The following is a 19,541-nucleotide window of genomic DNA, read 5'->3' on the forward strand; positions in this document are numbered from 1 at the left end:
AATAATAAACAACATTCTCAATTAATGTGCATGAAGAATCTCATTTCTGATAGTCAATGTCTGCACTCAAGGTTCTCTAGTAATTTATCTTTCAGGAAAAGAAACAGAAAAAGCTGAGGAACATAGAGTCAGTAGGGACCAAACTTCCTGCATTCACCATGCAAGTCAATGTACAGATTCTTCAATAAGGAAACAGCAAAGAATTCACATAAGTTTCAACTATCACAGGCGGTTTTGTATGAAATAACTTCTTCCTGTACATTCTTGAACTGATAAATACTCACTGATTGGTAGGTACTTAACAGTAACAGCATATCAAAACAAATTACAGACATAACATGACACAAGGGTAGCAGTTCTCTTTCAAACACAGGAACACTTGACTAGAAGGTTTCTGATTTGTAAAGATTCAAAGCAATGTGTTTATGAACAAGGTAAACCCGACTATAGGTAGAATTTTGAGAAAGCACAGACCATTCAAGACCTTCAAAATATTAAACCAAGATTTAAAAATCAGAATTATTCCAGTTGAAACCATTAAGAAACAACAAGAGAAATCAATGGTAAGATAAGACACACAGTTTCCCATTCTGTAGATTTACTAAACAATCCTTATCAAAATTCTGCTATCGTTGTATCAGTAAAAGGGAAACTGACCACAAAAGGAAATGATTATAAAGGAGCTACTGAAGCCTTCAAAGTTAAAAGATCAGGAAAGAAACCTTGAGGCAATAATGCTTAAATGAAGGTAATTAAATTTAGATATTTTTGATATGTACACCAAAAAAGTGATACAAATGGAATAAGGATATCATCATACACATGCAGTCAAAAAAGTGTACTTTCTGTTAGTAGTAATTATTATACAGAAAGTCAGTAATGTGTATAGTAAGTCAGTAATGTGTGCAATAGGCTAGTCATAAGATGATTCACAGTAGAATATTCCAAAACCATTTCTATATAAACAGAATGGGGCAAAACCAATTACATGTCACATTTGATCTCACTGCTTTAAAAATGTTTACAATATTTTTACTCTAGCTTATAAGTAAAAGTGTTTTGCACCATGTATGTATGAGCTCTGTGTTTGTACATGATGGCTGATGAGGTTCAAAGAAGGCATCAGATCTCTCGGAATGGAATGCATAAATTGTTTGCGGACATAAAGGGGATGCTGAGAACTATACCCATGGCTCTATGAGATGAGGAAGTGCTGTTCACTACTGAGACATCTCTGCAGTGCTCCTCCCATCCCATTTCCACTGTCACTTGAGCTCCCCACTGATTCTACCACAATTCCTCCAAAATATCCATGATCCCTTTGCTACAGTCTTTCTCTATACCTTATAGGAGTCTTTGTTCTGCTTCACAGTGAGAACAGCTTTGGCTTATCAGTTAGATCAACATATAAGAAAACCATTCTCCATCTGGTTTTCTAACATGTTACAGTGCCAGTAGACAAAGAGGATTCTACAGCCCTCCATCTTTCTTCTGAGCCCAGCGGTGGCTGATAAGGGCTCCAGAGTGATCTCCATACAGCAGGACCTTGGGATTACCTCGGGATCATGGGTGAGTGGAATGCAACAACAGCTCCAAAGAATTGTGGAGGGTCTTGTGCCCACAGGAACAGGGACAAAGGAACCCCACCCAACCAGAGGCTGGAATCCATTCAGTAGATGCCAGCCCCGCCATCTTCTGCATGAACCCGGCTGAGGGCATCTAGGTCACCAGAGGACTCTACATGCTGCAGGACCCCTAGCACACACAGGACCTCTTGATCACCTGAGAGCATGTGGGCGATAGAAGCAACAGAGAATATTGGTCAGGGTCCTTTCGGGCCTTCATCCTCAACCAGGAGGCAGAGCTGAGACCCAGACACCTGGGCACATTCCTTGCAAGAGGAGAGTCTGCCTAGAGGGAGAGTACTGACTCCAGAACTCAGGAGGTGGATTAGAGCTCCAGAGGGCTGGACACCTGCCCTGAAAGTGGAGAGCTTGCCTGCAGAGACTGCTCTAACCACTGGAACTCAGGAGAGAGCTGGACTCTCAGGAGTGCTGACAGAGCATAAAAGAATCACAGGATGATCAAGCTCCAAACAGAGACACCTTGATCATTAACAACAGAGATTTCCAGATGGCGAAAAGCAAACATAAGAATTTTACTAACAGAAACCAAGAACACTGGGCATCATCAGAACCCAGTACGCCCAACACAATGAGTCCTGGATACCCCAATACACCTGAAAAGCAAGACGCGGATATAAAATCATACCTCATGATGGTGGTAGAAGATATTAAGAAGGGCATTAATAACTCACTTAAAGAAATACAGGAGAACACTCCTAAACAGGTAGAAGCCCTTAAAGAGGAAGCACAAAAATTCCTCAAGGAATTACAGTAGAACACTGCTAATCAGGTAGAAGTCCTTAAAAGAACTAAAGGCAAACACTGCTAAACAGGTAGAAGAAACACAAAAATCCCTTAAAAAATTACAGGAAAGCACAACCAAATAGGCAATGGAATTGAACAAAACCATCCAAGATCTAAAAATGGAAGTAGAAACAAGAAAACCCAAAAGGAGACAACTCTAGAGGTAGAAACCCTAGGAAAGAAATCAGGAACCATATATGTGAGCACCAGCAACAGAATACAAGAGATGGAAGAGAGACTCTCAGATGCAGAAGATTCCATAGGGAACATGGACACAAAAATCAAAGAAAATGTAAATGCAAAAACATCCTAACTCAAAACATCCAGGAAATCCAGGACACAATGAAAAGACCAAACCTACGGATAATAGATAAAGATGAGAATGAAGATTTTCAACTTAAAGGGCCAGCAAATAACTTCAACAAAAATTATAGAAGAAACCTTCCCATACCTAAAGAAAAAGATGACCATGAACATACAAGAAGCTTACAGAACTCCAAATAGCCTGGACCAGAAAAAAAATCCTCCCAACACATAATAATCAGAACAACAAATGCACTAAATAAAGACAGAATATTAAAAACAGTAAGGGAAAAAGGTCAAGTAATATATAAAGGCAGGCCTATTAGAATTATTCCAGACTTCTCACCAGAGACTATGAAAGCCAGAAGAGCCTGGACAGATGTTATACAGACACTAAGAGAACACAAATGCCAGCCCAGGCTACTATACCCAGCAAAACTCTCAATTATCATAGCTGGAGAAACCAAAGTATTCCATGACAAAACCAAATTCACAAAATATCTTTCCATGAATCCAGCCCTTCAAAGGATAATAAAGGCAAAACACCAACACAAAGATGGAAATTACACCCTAGAAAAAGTAAGAAAGTAATCCTTTAGCAAACCTAAAAGAAGACAGCCATAAGAACAGATTCCCAACTTTAACAACAAAATGATAGGAAAAAACAATTACTTTTGTTTGATATCTCTTAACATCAATGTACTCAATTCCCCAATAAAAAGACATAGACTAATAAACTGGCTACACAAACAGGACCCAACATTTTGCTGCTTACAGGATACCCACCTCAGGGATAAAGAGAGACACTATCTCTGAGTAAAAGGCTGGAAAACAATTTCCCAAGCAAATGGTCTGAAGAAACAAGCTGGAGTAGCCATTCTAATATCGAATAAAATTGACTTCCAACCAAAATTATCAAAAAAGACGAGGAGGGGCACTTCATAGTCATCAAAGGTAAAAATCTATCAAGATGAACTCTCAATTCTAAATATCTATGCTCCAAATGCAAGGGCAGCCACATTCATTAAAGAAAGTTTAGTAAAGCTCAAAGAACATACTGCACCTCATACAATACTAGAGGGAGACTTGAACAAACCACTCTCACCAATGGACAGATCCTGGAAACAGAAAATAAACAGAGACACATGGACACTAACAGAAGTTATGAAACAAATGGATTTAACAGATATCTACAGAACATTTTATCCTAAAACAAAAGGATATACCTTCTTCTCAGCACCTCATGGTACCTCCTCCAAAATTGACCATGTAATTTGTCACAAAACAGACCTCAACAGATACAAAAATATTGAAATTATCCTATGCATCCTATCAGATCACCACGGACTAAGGCTGATCTTCAATAACAGCATAAATAATAGAAAGCCAACATTCACTTAGAAACTGAACAACACTCTACCCAATGATACCTTGGTCAAGGATGAAATAAAGAAAGAAATTAAAGACTTTCAGAGTTGGACTAAAATGAAGCCACAACATACCCAAACTTATGGGACACAATGAAAGAAGTCCTAAGAGGAAAACTCATAGCCCTGAGTGCCTCCAAAAAGAAACTAGAGAGAACATACACTAACAGTCTGACTGCACACCTAGAAGCTCTAGAAGAAAAGGAAGCAAATTCACCCAAGAGGAGTAGACATTAGGAAACAATCAAACTTAGGGCTGAAATCAACCAAATGGAAACAAAAAGAACTATTCAAAGAATCAACCAAACCAGGAGCTGGTTCTTTGAGAAAATCAACAGGATAGATAAACCCCTAGCCAGACTAACTAATGGGCACAGGGACAGTATCCTAATTAACAAAATCAGAAATGAAAAGGGAGACATAACAACAGATCCTAAGGAAATCCAAAATATCATCAGGTCCTACTACAAAAGGCTATACTCAGCGCCACTGCTTGGTGTATGACCGTGGGTCCTAGAGCACTCTTGTAAACAAAAGTACTCTTGCAGTTTGCAGAAAGAAAAAAAAAAGGCTCTACTCAACAAATGTGGAAAACCTGGATGAAATGGACTACTTCCTAGACAGGAAGTAGGTACCAAAATTAAATCAGGATCAGATTAACGATTTTAACAGTCCCATCTCCCCTGAATCAACAGAAGCAGTTATTAATAGTCTCCCAACCAAAAAAAGCCCAGGACCAGATGGGTTTAGTGCAGAGTTCTATCAGTCCTTCAAAGAAGACCTATCCCAACTCTACTCAAACTATTTCATAAATAGAAACAGAAGCTACTCTACCCAATTCATTCTATGAAGCCACAATTACTCTCATACCTAAACCACATAAAGACCCAACAAAGAAAGAGAACTTCAGAACAATTTCCCTTATGAATATCGATGCAAAAATACTCAATAAAATCCTCACAAACCAAATCAAAGAACACATCTAAATGACCATCCATCATGACCCAGTAGGCTTCATCCCAGGGATGCAGGGATGGTTTAATATAAGGAAATCCATCAATGTAATCCACTATATAAACAAATTCAAATACAAAAAACACATGATCATCTTGTTACATGCTGAGAAAGCATTTGACAAAATACAACACCTCTTCATGATAAAAGTCATGGAAAGATCAGGAATTCAAGGCCCATACCTAAATATAATAAAAGCAATATACAGCTAACCAGTAGCCAACATCAAAATAAATGGAGAGAAGCTAGAAGCAATCCCACTAAAATCAGGGACTAGATAAGGCTGTCCACTTTCTCCGTACCTAATCAATATAATATTTGAAGTCCTAGCCAGAGCAATTTGACAACAAAAGGAGATCTAGGGGATAAAAATTGGAAAGGAAAAACTGAAAATATCACTATTTGCAGATGATATGATAGTATATATAAGTGACCCTAAAAATTCCACCAGAGAACTCCTAAACCTGATAAACAGCTTCAGCACAGTAGCTGGATATAAAATTATCTCAAACAGATCAATGGCCCTTCTCTACACAAAGGATAAACAGGATGATAAGGAAATTAGGGAAACAACACCCTTCACAATAGTCACAAATAATATAAAATATCTTGGCTTGACTCTAACTAAGGAAATGAAAGATCTGTATGACAAGAACTTCCAGTCTCTGTAGAAAGAAATTGAAAATCTCAGAAGATGGAAAGATCTCCCATGCTCATGGATTGGCAGGATTAATATAGTCAAAATGGGTATTCTGCTGAAAGCTATCTACAGATTCAATGCAATTTCCATCAAAATTCCAACTCAATTCTTCACTGAGTTAGAAAGGGCAATTTGCAAATTCATCTGGAATAACAAAAAACCTAGGACAGCAAAAACTCTTCTCAAGGAAAAAAGAACCTCTGGTGGAATCACCATGCCTGACCTAAAGCTGTACTACAGAGCAATTGTGATAAAAACTGCATGGTATTGGTATAGCAACAGACAGTTAGATCAATGGAATAGAACTGAAGACCCAGAAATGAACCTACACACCTGTAGTCACTTGATCTTTGACAAGGGAGCTAAAACCATCCTGTGGGGGGTGGGGGGAAGGCAGTATTTTCAACAAATGGTGTTGGCATAACTGGCAGTTATCATGTAGAAGAATGAGAATTGATCCATTCTTATCTCCTTGTACAAAGCTCAAGTCTAAGTGGATCAAAAAAATCCACATAAAATCAGAGAACTGAAATTTATAGAGGAGAAAGTGGGGAAAATCCTCGAAGATATGGTCACAGGGGATAAATTCCTAAACAAAATAGCAATGGCCTGTGATGTAAAATCAAGATTCGACAAATGGGATTTCATAAAATTGCAAAGCTTCTGTAGGGCAAAAGATACTGTCATTCAGACAAAAAGGCCACCAACAGATTGGGAAAGGATTTTTACCAATCCTAAATCTGATAGGACTAATATCCAATATATACAAAGAGCTCAAGAAGCTGAACTCCAGAAATTCAAATAACCCCATTAAAAATGGGGTACAGAGCTAAACAAAGAATTCTCAACTGAGGAATACCAAAGGGCTGAGAAGCACTTGAAAAAATATTCAACATCCTTAATCATCAGGGAAATGCAAATCAAAACAACCCTGAGATTCCACCTCACACCAGTCAGAATGGCTAGGATCAAAAATTCAGGTGACAGCAGATGCTGGAGAGGATGTGGAGAAAGAGGAACACTCCTCCATTGCTGGTGGGATTGCAAGCTGATACAACCACTCTGGAAATCAGTCTGGGTGTTCCTCAGAAAACTGGACATAGTCGTACCGCTAGATCCAGCATACCTCTCCTGGGCATATATACCCAGAAGATGTTCCAACTGGTAATAAGGACACATGCTCCACTATGTTCGTACCAGCCCTATTTATAATAGCCAGAAGCTGGAAAGATCCCAGATGTCCCTCAACAGAGGAATGGAAACAGAAAATGTGGTACAATTACAGAATTTCTGGAGTTCAACAATGGAGTACTAATCAGCTATTAAAAACATTGAATTTATGAAATTCTTGGGCAAATGGATGTATCTGGAGGATATCATCCTGAGTGAGATAACCCAATCACAAAAGAACTCAATGATATACACTCATTGATAAGTGGATATTAGCCCAGAAACTTAGAATACCCAAGATATAACTTCCAAAACACAAGAAAAAAAGAAGACCAATGCGTGGATACTTCATTCCTCCCTAGAATAAGGGAAAAAAAAATCCATGGAATTGCAGAGACAAAGTTTGGAGCTAAGACGAAAGGATGGACCATCCAGAGACTGCCAAACCCGGGGGTCCATCCCATAATCAGCCAACAAAAGCAGACACTACTGCATATGCTAGCAAGAGTTTGCTGAAGGGACCCTGATATAGCTGTCCCTTGTGAGGCTATGCCAGTGCCTGGCAAAGAGAGAAGTGGATGTTCACAGTCAGCTATTGGATGAATCACAGGGTCCCCAATGGAGGAGCTAGAGAAAGTACCCAAGGAGCTGAAGGGATCTGCAACCCTATAGGTAGAACTACAATATTAACTAACCAGTACCCCCAGAGCTCATGTCTTTAGCTGCATATGTAGCAGAAGATGGCCTAGTTGGCCATCATTGGGAAGAGAGGCCCCTTAGTCTAGCAAACATTTTATGCTCCATACAGGGCAACACCAGGGCCAAGAAGTGGGAGTGAGTGGGTAGGGGAGCAGGGCATAGGAGAGTGGGAGGGTATAGGGGACTTTTGAGATAGCATTTGAAATGTAAATGAAGAAACTATCTAATAAAAAACGTGGGAAAAAAAGAAAAAGAAAACAGAGGGAGGGAGATGGGATAGTGGGTTTACAGAGGGGAAACCAGGAAGGGGGACAACATTTGAAATGTAAATAAATAAAATAACCAATTTTTTAAAAAAGAAAAACAAAAGAGGATTCTACAAATGATTCTCCAACTGTGCTATAGGGTATAAATACTTAAAATGCTCTGTAAGGGTCTTGGAAGCAGGAGATGACACATAGACCATGGAGGGGTGCTATTGATTTGCTTTCTTTACATGGTTTAGATCACTATATCACCTGAGCTTTCTCCACTGCTCACAGCACCATATCTAGTGTGCTCACATCACTCCTGTATCTACATGGTAGATCATAACCATGCACAATGTGATCTGATGCCCTCTTCTGGCAGGCACCTGTGCAGGTGTGTACATGCAGAGAGAGTGGTCATAAAGATAAAATAAATAAACCTTTTTTAAAATGTAAAAATATAAGTAGAATTTAAAGAGATATTTCGGCGGTTATATAGAAATTAATAAAATTGACTGAAAGATAATACAACCATATAGTTCAACATAACAGATATGTCTCTCTGCAGAGATTAGGTACTGACAAAGCAATGCTCAGCTACTCGAAACTTTTAAAAGAGTGCCAGGCAGTGGCAGCACACGCCTTTAATCCCAGCACTTGAGAGGCAGAAGCAGACAGATTTCTGAGATCCAAGCCAGCCTGGTCTAAAGAATGAGTTCCAGGACAGCCAGGGCTATACAGAGAAACACTGTCTCCAAAAATACGAAAAACAAAAAACAAAAAACAAAAAACAAAAAACAAAAAAGGAAGGAAGGAAGAAGGAAGGAAGGAAGGAAGGAAGGAAGGAAGGAAGGAAGGAAGGAAGGAAGGAAGGGAAGAAGGAAGGAAGGAAGGAAGGAAGGAAGGAAGGAAGGAAGGAAGGAAGGAAGGAAGGAAGGAAGGAAGGAAGGAAGGGAGAGAGACAGAGAGAGAAAGAAGAAAGAAAGAAAGAAAGAAAGAAAGAAAGAAGAAAGAAAGAAAGAAAGAAAGAAAGAAAGAAAGAAAGAAAGAAAGAAAGAGAAAGAAAGAAAGAACAATCGAAACTAAAACAGTGACTCTCTGTATTAGAACTAGAGCTCAGAAGGGGACCTGGGAGAGAAGGTGGACAGTGTGGGAAGGGGAGTATGAGGGAGAGGGAAACCTGATCTGATATTGGATGAGAGAAAAGGCCTGAGGACCAGCAAAAAGAATTTAAGCAGGCAACCTCAGGAAATACAAGGTTGGGGGGATACCCCAGAATGCATCAGAGACCTGGGAGGTGAGAGACTCCCAGGACTCAAAGGGATGGACCTTAGATGAAACACCCAACAGGGAGAGGGAACTAGAGCACATGCCCAGCAGGAAAACAGGACATCAAGGGAGGGATGGAGTGGCCAACCCACAGTCACAACTCTGACCCATAACTGTTCCTGTCTGAAAGAATTACAGAAATGGAAAGGGAGAGGAGCCTGAGGAAAGAAGGTCCAGCGACAGGCCCAAAGTGGGATCCAGCTCATGGAGAAGTCCCAAAGCCTGACACTATTACTGAGGCTTCAGAATGCTCACAAAAAGGGACCTATCATGACTGTCCTCCGAAAGACCCCAACAAGCAGCTGAAAGAATCAAATGCAGATATTTGCACCCAACCAATGGACAGAAGCAGCTGACCCCTGTTGTTGAATTAGAGAAGGCAAAAAGAAGCTGAGGAGAAGAGCGATCCTGTAGAAGGACCAGCATTCTCAGTTAATCTGGACCTCTGAGATCTCTCACACACTGGACCATCAAATAGACACCATACACCAGCTGATATAAGGCCCCCAACACACACACACAGTAGAGGACTTCTGGGTCTCTGTTCATTCAGAGATGATGCACCAAACCCTCAAGAGACTGGAGGTCCCTGGGGGTTTATAGGTCAGGTGGGGTTTGGGGTGGGGGCATCCACATGGACATGGGGTGTGGTGGGAGGAGGTGTAGGATGTGGAGCAGACGGAGAGTGGATAAAGAGGAATGTGGGATGGAATATGGAATGGAAAAAAATTAAAAATAAAATTTTAATTTTAAAAAAGGTGATACTGCAACATATGACAATGACATCAGTGTTACTATATGCAGGTCTGAGGAAGGTCATACAGAAATGAATCAGAATTGAAGAGTTCCTAGAAATAAGTGAATAAATCAACCTCCTACATCATAAAACTTGAACCCGCATCAAGCAAGGGCACAGACCGAACCAGGAAGGGTTTTCTCTAATGGTGTCTGACAGATTAGCACAGAATTCTCCTTTCTTTAGACAAAGCATATCCTAAACATGAAAGCAGAATATTGCCATAAACACAAAAAAGAGGAACATTAGAAAGTCATCATACAAAGCTGGTGTTATCTAGACACACAAAGCAGGTGAGCCCAAACAAACATATGAAGAGAAAAATCTCAAACCAGTTGCCATGATTTACAGACACAGAGACTGTTCTAAATTACACTGAAATAGAAGAAAAGCTGAGTTCACACCAAAAATGCAAGACTGCTTCAATACTTACAAACTAATCAATGTCAGACACCAAATGAGTAGACTCAATGAGAGGAGAAAAGGGATTATGTCAATAGATATATGAAAGCCCTGCGCTAAACTATGGAATTAGCACAGTACAAAAGCTCTTAATAATGGGAGGACAGAAGGAATATACCTCAGAATAATAAAGACAAAGAGACACAAAGCTAAAGCAAATACTGCAAAAAAAAAAAAAAAAGGAAACTAATTATTCCATTTACAACTCAACACAGTGCCTCAATTAGTACACAATTTCAGGACTGACAAAACTTTATACAGGACAATATAGGATAGTCAAAAATCCACTGAAACTTCTTGAGGAAAAAAATTACAGCTCTGATCAGACAATTCACACTTTCTACAAATGCCTAGCACAACCTGTCCATAGCATTCCCAATCTCAAAAAACTACTATGCAGACCTGGCCAGCGGGCAGAAATATCAATGGCCATCTCCAGATTTGGATCCTGTGTGGTACAATCCCACAATATGCCCAAGAAAGCCAACCCAATGGAATAATAGGGGTATCATAGATTATTTTGTGGGTTATTATTTTGAAGGTTTTCTGGTGCAATCTGAGGCCAGCTACACAGAACAAAAAAGTGTGGCCTATACTGGAAACCAGGCCAAGAGTCAATGATATCTATAGGCCTTACAGGGAATCTACTACTGACCTTTGGAACATGTTCAAATGTTTCAGTTCACCACCATAGCCTGGTGCTGCTTCCAGTCTGGGTCAAAGACACTTTATTTAATGGGCAACAGTCATTTCAGAGCTTCAAAACTAACAAAATACCAAAAATACAGGATTACTTACTGTACAGCCTATAGCTGGAAATACTTATTACCATACATAATATTATTCTCAGTGAAATTTTCTAGAATCATTAAAGAGAAATGGGAAAATCTAATTTCATATCCACTTTCTCCTGTCACTTCAACCCACCCCTTGCTGAATTCTTCTATCATACCTGGTTCCTTGGCTATAGTTTCCTCTGTGTTCACCATCCAGGGCTCTTAGTTCTGATTAACAGGTGAGCAGATCTGACTGAGCAGTTGGAGACCTACATATAAGAAGGACATACTTCTGAAAATACCTGGAACTATTCATGGAACAAAAATGAAAGAAGCTCACATCTATCAAAATGATAATCACAAAGGAAAGAGAAAATACCAGGATAAATGTTTCTGAGAGCAAGTGAAAGACTTGTATATTAAAAACTTCAATTCTTTGAAGAAATTGAAGACAATAATAAGAAATAGAAAGATCTCCCATGCTCATGGAGCAAGAGGATTAAAATACTAAAAATAAATAAATGAATAATTAAATAAATATATAAAGAGCCACCCTACTAAAAGCAATCTTCAGATTCAAGACATTTCTCATACAAATTCCAACTCAAGTCTTATGGATTTTAAATGGGCAACTGCACTTTCAATACATAAACAAAAAATGTACAATAGCTAAAACAATTCTGAACTATAATAGAACTTCTACAGTTCTCCCAACATTTCCAATTTCAAGTTTTCTACAGCACTATAGGATCAAAACCTCGAAAATATTGGCAGAAATAGCCACAGTGATTAACGAATATGAACTGAAGACCTAGACATAAATATATTTGGCCACCTTATTCTTGATAAAAAACACAGAAATACAAACTGAAAAAATATAGCATCTTCAACAAAGATTGGTAATGGATCCATACTTATTCTTATACCCAGATCAACTCATTCATACAAAACCAAAGTATTTTTATTTCAGCTTGAACTTGGACCCTCCAACCTCTCCCATACAGCCCAAGGGTGCTAAAGCCTTGCCTTATCATCACCCTTAGAGCAGAGTAGGAGAATTTCCAACTTTACAGTTACATGATTGATTGACTTGTGAAAATTGCAGCTTGATGCAATTGTATTGGCTACTAATTATTTCGGCTAGATAAACAGTGGTTGCTAGCTTAAGGAATCTCTTTTGAGACATCTGGACCTTTTGGAACTTTGCTCCTAAGAGCTAATTGGCTATCAATAGGGAAGGAGTAGGGGATGCTATGGATGTCTCAGATCCTAGAACAAGTTGATGTTTTTTTCAATAGCTAAATTCAATCTAAGGTCAAGTTAAACATAAAATGGAGCCTAAAAGTAGCACGGGCTTTGTGCAGCTAAGCAGAGCCATTCACTTATAACCCAGCACAAACCACAAGTACAAGTGGGTCAAACACCATAATGTAAAACCAAAGACATTGAATCTGACAGAAGATAAGAGTGAGGAGGAAAAGTGAACATATTGTCAGAGAAGACATTATTTAAAAAACAAAGAAACAAAAGACAAAACACCAATAGCATAGACACTGAGATCAACAATTAATAAATGGGATCACAGGAAACTGAAAAGCTTCAATAAGACAAAGGACACCATCATTGGGACAAAGCAGAAGCCTATAGAGTAGTAAAAGATTGTACCAATTCTACTTCCAATAGAGAGCTAATATCCAAAATACAGCAAGAACTCAAGAAACTAGATGTGAAAAAAATAACCCAATAATCCAAATTAAAAATGGGTTTGAAATAAAAACAGAGGGTTCTAAATGGAGAAAACTCAAGTGGCCAAGAAACACATAAAAAATATTCATCTCACTTAGCCTTCAGGGAAATGCAAATCAAAATTACTTTGAGATTCCCGTCTTACACTTGTCAGAATTTCTAAAATCAATAAAACAAGTGACAGCTCATGGTGGAGAGGATGTGGCAATACAAACATCCTTCCATTGCTAGAGGGAGTGCAAACATGCACAGCCACCAAGGAAATCAGTGTGGCAATTCCTTAAATTGATGGGAATCAAACTACTTCAAGATCCATAGCGCTCTAGGATGTATACCCAAAGTACACTCCAACCTACCCAAGGACCCTTGCTCAAACATGCTCACTGCATCTTTATCTATAATAGGGAAAAATTGAAATCAACCTACATGACCCTCTACAGAAGAATAAATAAAGAATATATGGTATATTTACACAAAAGAGAATAACTCTGCTATTTAAGAGAAAAAGAAAAATGTGACACAATACTTCATGTCTCCAGAGCCACCAATGCCTCTAAGGCTATCACTATGCACCATTACAACGTCACTAACTTTATTAAAACAATAAAGACTACTAATTGCTAGGACCCAATGAAGTTTTTTAAGGATTTGCTGTCAGGAGGGTTGGAAACAATTATCATAGGTAAGAGGAAAAGCAAAATCAATCAACTTATAAACACAGTATATTAACAAAAGATCAAATGGTATATTTCAAAAAAACTCTATGATCAACATGAATGCATTTCACAAAAGTTTCCAAATGCATTAAACAATCATGACATGATTATAGGAAACAGATAGATGGTGATGCAGATAAGCTTCAATATCCACCATTTAGAAAGACAACAATGAACAGCACTGAAAACCAGTATTGAGTAGCACAGCTCTGGAAAACCATCCACACAACAGGAGAAGAACAATCTTCTCAAACCTCATGCAGAAGTCTCAAGTGTGGTCATGTCAGAACAAGTCAGAAAGGCCAGGTGGTGCAAGCCTTTTACCCCAGCACTGGAGAGGCTGCGGCAGTGGATGTCTCAGTTCAAGCATTGGTTTATTTTCTGAGTTTCAGAACTTCCAGGACTACCTAGATAAAGTGTTTCAAAAACAAAACAAAACAAAAAATAACAACAAATAAAAAATTCATCTACTGAAGACTGCAGAGTAGAAATGTCTTCTCCACACCTAACCCTCAAGAGACGTGAGGCCTCAGGGAGTGGGTAGGTCAAGTGGGGTGGGGATGACAGGTGGGGATGTCCTCTTGGAGACAGGGAGAGGGGGATGGCGACAGGAGTATGAAAAACAAAGAATAATAATCATAAAAGTAATTGAAAACATTTTTCTTTAAAAAATCTGGAATGTTGACATCAGTAGAAGACACAGGAACACATAAAAGACTTGTAATCTGAGGTACTGTTAGCATGTTCTCAGTCAAACGTGAAGAAATGTAAAATACCAAAATCACAGAGACATTTTTAAATATAGACAAATCATTCCAAAAATTTATAAAATGAGAAACCACAAAAAATTTTAAATATATGAGAGAAGTATCAAACCCAAGGGTGATTTCAAAGTATATTAAAATTATAGCAATGCAAATCTTGCAAAACCAACAAGAAGACAGACTACAGCAGGTATCAGTGGGAAGGTAATATAGACAGAGTTTAATACTATGCAAAGTTTCTAAACAAATCTTATCAAAATCTTGCTGGCATTATTTTAGGGAACTGAGAAATTAACCATAAAAGATAGAACAACTGAAAGGAACTACACAATGCTCCAAAACTCCATGAGCAGAAAAAAAAACTAACAGGCATCAAGTGTTCTGACTAAACAATACATTAAAATTGTAACAAAGAAAATATTTAATACTGGTAAAAAGATATGATTAGGGATGTGAATGGGAGGGGGACAATATCCCTCACATACAAACCAATTAAATTACATGTGCCTCTGTGAATTAATTCTTCCATAAAAGGTCTTCTAAAAATTACAGTGGGAATATTCTGATGTTATTCTCACTGCAATTATCTAGAAATATTTAGAATGAAATAGAATCTGGCAAAACAAATCTCATGTCCTCTTTGTACTGGGACTTGAGCCCCTCCCCATCCCTTCTTCATTCTCTCTAACATACCTGGATCCTTTGCTAGTTTCCTCTCTTCACCATCCAGGGTTCTCAGTTTCACAGGTGAGCTGAACTACCTGATGAGTGTGATACCTGCACAAGGGAAAGAGTCTTCAGAAAGCACCCAGAACTTTTCATGGAACAAAAATAAAGGATGCCTAAAAAAGGATAAACATGAAGGAGAGAGAAAATATCAGAAATAAAAATGTCTCTTTTCCTCTAAGCATGTAGGCTCAGACACATGAACAGTCATTCTCCCTTGAACTCTGAGGAAGAGCTAGGGAGACTTCAGGAAAACTATTGTCATTAACAGAAACCAGACTGCTGCACTGTCCAAAAGAGATCTCTGCCAAAAGCCCTGTCTGCAGGGTCTAGGAATTCCCATTTCTCCTACTAGAAGTCCACAGACACAGCACTGAATGATAACAAACCCTAAAGTAAAAAACAACAGCTTGGCCACCTATGTGAGGGCAAAGTGCTTTCCTTCAACCAAAGAGACAATTTTCTGATACAGGGAAGTGATCATAATTATTCAAAAGATGTTTTCTAAAACTTTATTTTAATCTATAGTCTGGTTTAAGAGACTGCAATATTGGGCTTGCCTGGACCCAAGGAGTAACATAAGAACTCAGCATATGAAGACATATTTCTGAATGTTTTACTTACATCCTAAACTGCATACAATTCTGATTAAAAAGTTCATGGCCACTAAAAAGTCTGCTTAGTAAATATTAGTGTTTACACCCATAACAGTAGGGCTCGATAAACTATATTTTTGGTTCAATAAATGGGCACTGTTTCCTCATATAATATTATATGCAAAGCTCTCTGTGGATGCCTATTAACCGGGCCAAAGGCATTCTCTTGAACAAGCAATTAGTAAAACAAGGCAAGAAAGCAAGAACAAATTTACTTTCCACTATCTTTGTAATTGTCATATTAGGAAATAGATAATGCAACCGCTCTATAACAAGTTTTTTTTTCTTCGTGTTTTTATTGGTTTTTTTTTTTTTTTTTTTTTTTTTTTTTTTTTTACATTTCAAATATTATCCCCTTTCCAAGTTTCTCCTCCACAAACCCACTATCCCCCTGCCTCTATGAGTGTGCTCCCCCACCTACCCACTCACTTCTACCTCAGCGCCCTAGCATTCCCCTACCCTGGGTCATTGAGCCTCTACAGGACCAAGGGGCTCCCCCTCCCAGTGATGACCAATAAGGCCATTTCCTGCTAAGTGTGCAGCTGGAGCCATGGGTCCCTGCATGTCTACTCTTTGGTTGGTGGTTTAGTCCCAGGGAGCTTAGGTTGGGGCGGGGAGGGTGTTCTGGTTTACCAGTGATTTTATGACTGAATATTCCAGTAATTGTAAAATACATTTTTAAAGAATCACGATAAATCCCAGGTCACAGGATCTGAAACTTCCGGTCAGTGGTAAGAAACCAATGACAGAACTGTGAGAGCGGCGTCCTTAAGAGCAGCTGAGGAAAACACCCCGCTGCTCCGCTCCCTCCCGTTTCCCAGCCCCGCAGCGCCTCTAACCTGGGACCTTTCGGGGCCGCCGGGCTGCTGTGCCAACAGTTGCACTGCCGACTGCCGCCTCCCCAGGCCCTCCGCCACGGAAATGCTTCTGAGGAGACTTTTCCGGGTCCAGAGACAGCTAGGACGCAGAAACCGAAAGGTAGAAAGTTGATTGGTGGAAGTTCCTGTCACTCCGGCCTGGATCTTAGGAGCTGTTCTCCTAGACCCGCCCAATAAACCATACTTAGGGTCACGTGGTTCCCCCAAACACTTTGTGAGCAAGCGCTTTCTCAACCTTAATTTTTAATACTTTTTTTCCTGTCTGGTCAATGTCCTGGTCTTGCCTTTATCCCTGCCCCGGGGATTCCATTCCCTCCCACTCAGTCATTGGCTTCCTGCCTCACAGCTCCACCTGTGGACCTGCTCTGCACAACCTCCCTGCTGCTTGCTGACAGACTAGGAAAAACTGGTTCTGTATGATGCTGCACTCTGACATCTGAGAGGTAGTTCTGAAACCCTCAGATAATAAATAGGCAGCCCAACTTCTTAGCTTGGGACGCTAGCCTCCTCGGCTACAATCGCACAGCAAAATATAACCTAGGCGTTAAATTCCTTTTCTTTTTTTTTTTAAAGTATAGAATAGAGTTTATTTAGGGCATGCGGATGGGAGTTAAGAGAGTAGTAGAGGCAGAGAAAGACAGAAGGAGAGAGTAGGTAAGTGGAGGCTGGCCATGCCCTCCTGGAAAGAGGGTGGAAAGGAATGGAGGGCAGGGAGAGGCACTAGGGAGGTAGAGGCAAGGGAGACAAGAGTTTAAGAGATAAATTCCAATTTCTTATGTTGCACCCCAACACACAATACTAAAAATGACTCACAAAGTTTGGCTTCCTTCCAAACCATGTATCAAAGCATACATGAAGTATAAGAGGGACCACTGAGATGAAAATGTGGATAAAGACAGATGGGACAGAGAATGATGGGAGGGTGCTCTGCAAGCTCTCTGGGGAGCTCCAGGGACAAAGGTCACTCTGTAGAAACAAAAGCTGTATAACAGGGTAGTGGAAAGCACTGATAAAGTTAAACTCCAAGATATTTGTCATGGCCACAATAGCAAAGAAAATAGATAATGCAAATAGTTTGCACAAATATTTTCCTATAAATTGTCTGACAATCATAACATGAATGAAAACACCAGCGTCAGCCCCAGTTCCTGTAAGCAAAAATACAGTGATAGTACAACAGAATTTTGATAGCCAGGAAAAATAAAATGCCTTCTGATCTGAGTTTATACTACTTAAAATTCCATGCAGATGGGATTCATGGATTCGGGATCAGAATGGTAAGGAAAATGGACATGGTAATACTTGAATTCTCACGGGAAAGGGCATTCATTTTATCACTCTGGTCTGTAGCTCAGAATCTGGTACTTGGGTAAGGAATGCATTGAATATATAGATTTCTGTTGGTAGGATGGCCAATTTTACTATGTGAAGCCTCCTCATCCACAAGCATGGGAGATCTTTCCACAGTCTAGTATATTCTTTAATTTCTGTCTTCAAAAACTTGAACCTTTTATCATAGAAGTCTTACAATTGTTTGCAATGTGTTGTGGAAAACATATAATCTCAACTGTTGTTTCTACCCAGGTTTTGATCATTCACTTCCAAGGTAAAAGACATACACAATCTTCATAATATGCCTTTATCAGTGCTAGAACTAGGAATGTATATATCATCTGTGCTATTACTGTGTCTATTTCCCAACTATTAATCCCACTATATTTTGCCATGTTTCATCAGGGCTGCTTTGAACTCCAATTGGCCAGTCAACATGGCCATTGTTCTAAGACTCTTAGCCCATGGTGGCTTCCTCTACTTCCACCTTCTTTCTCCCCAGGGTTCTTCTCTGACACACCTCCCCACCAAGTCTCTTTCTCTTCTGCCCATCTCTTAGCTGTAGGCATCTTTATTCACCAATCAGTGATCACTTTGGGGGCAAGGATGAAGTGTATCACTTGAGTACCTGCAGAATCTCTGATCCCTAGGAGGCAACCAGGCCTTGGGCCACTATTTAGCATTACAATATGAGCAAAACACAGAGCCTCAACAGCATAGAGTTAACATCAACATACTTTATATATTTTTGAGGCTACTGTGAAAGGTGTTGTTTTCCTGATTTTTTTCTTTATTCAGTTTGTCATTTGTATAATGGAAGGCTATTGATTTTTGTGCATTAATTTTGTATTTAACTACTTTGAGGAAGGTGTTTATGAGTTATAGGAGTTTCTTGGTGGAAATTCTTGGGTCACTTATGTATACTATCATATCAATTATAAATAGGGTATTTTTAATTCTTTCTTTGCCATCCAAATTGTGTCTTATTAATCTCCTTCAGCTGTCATACTGCTCTAGCTAAGACTTCAAGTACTATGTTAAATAGAGATTTTACTGGAATTGTTTGAGTTTCTTTTCATTTAATTTGATCTTGGTTCTAAGGTTGGTGTAATCTGCCTTTATTATGTTCAGTTAAGTCTCCTGAATCTTTTATATTTACAGGACATTTATGGAGAAGGGGTGTTCTATTTTGGCAAAGGCCATTTCTGCATGTTAAGAGATGAACATGCCTTTTTTTCTTCGGTTCTTTTTTCAGTATGGTGGACTATTTTTATTGATTCTTGTATTTTAAACTATCCCTTCATCTCTCAGACACAGTCAGCTTGACTGTGTTTAGTGATACTTTTTATTTATTCTTGTCAGTATATTAT

General features: G+C 39.1%; 1 protein-coding gene across 5 annotated transcripts in view; it reads right to left on the reverse strand.

Annotated features, from left to right (window-relative positions):
* The window catches only part of Zfp994 (zinc finger protein 994), a 28,395-nt gene extending 11,474 nt beyond the window's left edge, over nucleotides 1-16,921 (reverse strand). Inside the window, exons 1-4 of one of the 5 annotated variants that reach the window (XM_030249776.1) lie at nucleotides 16,801-16,921; nucleotides 15,273-15,356; nucleotides 11,530-11,622; nucleotides 11,233-11,289 (exon numbers count right to left, since the gene is read on the reverse strand). The gene's annotated coding sequence lies outside the window, so the exon portion shown is untranslated. Of the gene's footprint in view, nucleotides 1-11,232; nucleotides 11,343-11,529; nucleotides 11,623-15,272; nucleotides 15,422-16,800 lie in introns of all 5 variants that reach the window. The other 4 variants (XM_030249774.1, XM_030249777.1, XM_030249775.1 and 1 more) reach the window with 4 other exon arrangements.
* Nucleotides 16,922-19,541: the final 2,620 nt, after the last annotated feature.

This window comes from Mus musculus, chromosome 17 (genome assembly GCF_000001635.26).
Source record: "Mus musculus strain C57BL/6J chromosome 17, GRCm38.p6 C57BL/6J".
Lineage (NCBI taxonomy): Eukaryota > Metazoa > Chordata > Mammalia > Rodentia > Muridae > Mus > Mus musculus.